The 4,330-nt window shown below is 42.1% G+C and overlaps 1 pseudogene; it reads left to right on the forward strand.

The window, feature by feature from the left end:
* Nucleotides 1-2,435: 2,435 nt before the first annotated feature.
* On the forward strand, nucleotides 2,436-2,971 carry LOC148117521 (large ribosomal subunit protein mL51 pseudogene; annotated as a pseudogene).
* Nucleotides 2,972-4,330: the final 1,359 nt, after the last annotated feature.

Raw genomic sequence — 4,330 nt, forward strand, 5'->3', positions numbered from 1 at the left:
CAGGAATACACTCATTTTCAAAGAATTCAAGGGACCCTGGATATTTGAATAATGATGGATATAAACCATCTACGACCCAAAGAGGATCAATAATGAAACCAAATAGTTTAGGTAAGTATTACTATTTTTTAATATGTACTAATGTGCATTTATTTATAAATATGTAGAGCTGGTTTTGGAGTTGGACTATGGCTCAGTCCCTCTTCATGTCCAAGCCTGTTGATAAGAGATATCCCAGAGTTTCTGTCTTATGTCAAGAGCCAGGATATGGGACAAAATAATTATAATTGATAAATTTTCTTTGCCTTTCCCCACTTCTGTTTCTGTCTTTATTAATATATTTGTCTGTATATGTCTTCATAGATAATGTTTAACTTTCCCATAACAAACAATAAATTTTCCTGCAGTCATCTTTAAAGATTCTAGGATGAAGATGGGGCCCCACAACATCAACTCCACCTGGTTACTATGTCATAATGTTGATAGTGCTACTTTTAGACCTGTATTTTGGTACCAGCTACACAAGACAGTTCCGAATGATGCACAAAATTTGATAACACTCTGACCAGACCTCCTCAAATTACTCAGAGACTATTTGCAACTTTCTCACATCAAATGTTAATATTGGAATTTTGCCATCAATTATTTTCACAGGACCCCCTAAGAGAAACGTTGCCCCCATGACAGCTGGAAACAATTTTAGAGGACGACATCCCCTCTCCCAGTAGAATTTGCCCTCAGGTTTAGGGACATCATTTAGGGGTTGGTTATAATCGATAGGGATGAGAGAATGGGGGAGGTATTTTATAAGCTCAGGGGTGTTTATTATTAAAAAAAGGGGGAGATTGATTGGTGATGGGATAATAATATATTGGTATTTGTAAGTTATTGTTTTTAGAAAATTGTATTGGTGTTGATTTTTGTACATTGATATATTGAATATTGTATGTGAGTATGCTTCTACCTCTATTTGTATTGATATATACATATATTTATATTCCTACCTCTGATTAAGATATTTATGTAATGATATACATTGTTTACATTTGGAGGTCATTGTCCTCACTCATTGCACAGTTGTTCATTCTCTTAGTCTTCAAGTTAGATAGATAGAAATCAATAGTCATATATGTTTGTTATATTTATATTTAGGCTAATCAGGTTATTTAGGTGCATAGAGATCATATTTAGTATAGATAGTATAATCTTCAACTTCTTCGAAGAGCTGTAGAAAATGGCCTTTAATCTAACTCATAGTTCTATAGTAGTGAGACACAATCGCTCCTGGCATCACTGCTCTACTCCCGAGAGAACAGAACGTTGAGCACAAAAGACACTCCACTTGGAGCACGTCTTCTTCTTGGCAGAACTGGTCTTTGGGCAAAGAAAAAGCCTATACCTCGACCACTGACAGAATTACAGAATATCCGTAAATGGATAAAAGCAGGATTGTCTTATCTTGCCAAGACAGGGTGAGAGAGTCCTAAAAGGTTTCTTGCCTTTGAAAATGGCATGTCAGTTACATCAGGCCTTACCCAAAGTTGGTTGACTCAACATTGCAAACGAGACTTTGGATGATTGCCCAGGTATTCAGTTGTCTCTTCTATTTGTTGCACATTTCGGAAGATTCCGGGCTGCTTGAGTAAAATTATTTCCCTTCTCAGATCTTTGATGGAGTTGAAGATTAGACAGTTGTAGTTACCCTCTACATTATTTAGACTCCTTGAAATAGAATGTTTAGTAAAACTTTTGTTATATGCTTCTTGCTTAATATTGTTTGTTGTTTGCAATTTTAAATTTATTATTTGTTTCTGTTGTATATAGTGGTATTTGGTTTTGTTCTGTCTTATTTTAGAAAAAAGGGAGAGATGGTAGGGGAGTTCAGCCAATCACATTCTGTCTGTGGGGCGTGTTGCCCTAAGGCAAAAGTTTATCTATAACCTGGAGGGTGCATTCCCCCACCCTCTCTCGCTCTGGCCTGGATCCAGCATTCCGGATGGTTGGGATTCTGGTGTAAGTTTTTCCTTCTGTTTTATTAAAGCTATATCTTTTGTAAGATAATCTGGGGACCTTTTATTACCGATCGCACTGCGTCTTCAACTAGAAGGAAAACCCCAACCCAATGAAGTAATCTCCACCCCACAAAAACACAGGCATCTCTTGGGAATATACCCAAGAGATGCCCTATCATACTACAAAAGCATTTGTTCAACTATGTTCATAGCTGCGCTATTTGTAATAGCCAGAACATGGAAACAACCTAGGTGCCCCTCAATAGAAGAATGGTTAAAGAAGGTGTGGAATATATACACATTAGAGTTTTACTCAGCAGTAAAAAACAACGACATCTTGAATTTTGCATGCAAATGGATGGAAATAGAAAACGATTTACTGAAGGCCCAAGATGGCGTCTCTTAGTGACAGTCTCATGTGAGCTCCGGCTGAGACTGTCCTTTGCCTGGTCTTTGAAATCTACACCTGGTCCCCATTTTTCTGGCTTGTGCGAGGCCCTGTAGAGGTAGACGGGCGATAGAGTAATGGCAGGGAGTCTCCCTTGGCTGGCAAGTAGGAGCTTGTGGGGCTGGATGCCCTTGGCGTGCAGAAGCTTCTCTCTGGGTGTACCACTGTTGACCTGTGTGAGGCTTACACTGCCGCCCCCGAGAGTGGTTGATCGCTGGAACGAGAAGAGGGCTCTGTTTGGAGTCTACGACAACATCGGGATCCTGGGGAACTTCGAAAAGCACCCGAAGGAACTGATCAAGGGCCCGGTATGGCTTCGAGGCTGGAGAGGAAATGAATTGCAGCGCTGTATCCGAAAGGAGAAAGTGGTTGGAAGCAGAATGTTCGCCGAGGACCTGCACAACCTTAACAAACGGATCCGCTATCTCTACAAACACTTTAACCCGCATGAGAAGTACTGCTAGAACGGAGAACTGGGGACTTGGGAAGAGACGCGCTTGTCACCCTGGGGAAGGGAAACAGGACCTGTCCCTGAGAGGAAGCTCAGTGTGCTCTCTGTGATAAAATGGGCCTTCTTTGGGATGGGATATGCACACTGTATGTTCTCAGTGCTACTTTGCTCACTCCTGCAGACTGGAGTTTCTCATCCCTGAGTCGTAGGCTCTTCTGTTAAGACCTTACTTATTTACAACCCAATGATACTTTCAGCCTTAGAAGTACGACAATTAGAATCATTTATTGTTGGCTCTTTCTGACAGTGGCCCTTCATGTTTGTTTGTTTGTTTGTTTGTTTGTTTTAATGTAAGCATAGAGACAAAACCCAGGAATGTTCCCATTCTAGGGAAATGCTCTGCCACTGAGCTACCCAGCCCCTTGGAAGTGTAAAGATGCTGTTGTTTCTAAAAAGTGTGACACACCAAAATGAAGTGGGAAAGTGAAATTACACTTGTACTGCTCACATCAAAATAAATGAGGTTAACTTCTCTGAGTAGAGAAGTATTTCAGAGGATGACCTTGAAGAAAAAAAAAAGAAAACTCTTTACTGAGTGAGGTAACCCAGACCCAAAAAGAGGAATATGGTACGTACTCACTCGTAAGTGGATTCTAGCCATAGTTAAAGGTCTTTGAGCCTATAATTCGTGATCCTAGAGAAGCTAAATAAGAAGGTGAACCTGAAGAAAATCATATAGTTATCCTCCTGGATATTGGAAGTAGTCAAGATTGCAAGGCAAACTTGGGTGCACGGGGGGTGGGGGGGGGGGAGTTGGAAGTGAGGGGAGATGGTTAGAGAGAAGGGAGAGGGGGAGGATTGGGGATGGCGTGGGGGAATGAGATGGGGGGAGGAAGGATAGATATGGGAGCAGGCAAGTATATATATCAACTAAGGGAGCCATTTTAGGGTTGGCAAGAGACTTGATTCTGGAGGGGTTCTCAGGCCCAAGGAGAGGTCCCCAGATTCTTCCCTGGGCAGCAGAGGAGAGAGTGCCTGAACTGGCCTTGGCCCATAACCATACTGAAGAATATTTTGCATATCACCATAGAACCTTCATCTGGCGATGGATGGAGATAGAGGCAGAGACACATATTGGAACACTGGACTTAACTCCCTAGATCCAAATGAGAAGCAGAAGGAGGGAAAACATGAGCAAGATAGGCAGGACCAGAGGGAACCTTCATCCGACGATGGATGGAGATAGAGACAGAGACCCACATTGGAGCACTGGACTGAGCCCCCCAACGTCCAAATGAGGAGCAGAAGGAGGGAGAGCATGAAAAAGGAAATCAGGACCGTGAGGGATGCGTTCACCCACTGATACAAGGGGACTGATCTAATGAGAGCTCACCAAGGCCAGCTGGACTGGGACTGAAC

Source organism: Myodes glareolus, chromosome X (genome assembly GCF_982192425.1).
Source record: "Myodes glareolus chromosome X, mMyoGla1.1, whole genome shotgun sequence".
NCBI classification, from domain to species: Eukaryota; Metazoa; Chordata; class Mammalia; order Rodentia; family Cricetidae; genus Myodes; species Myodes glareolus.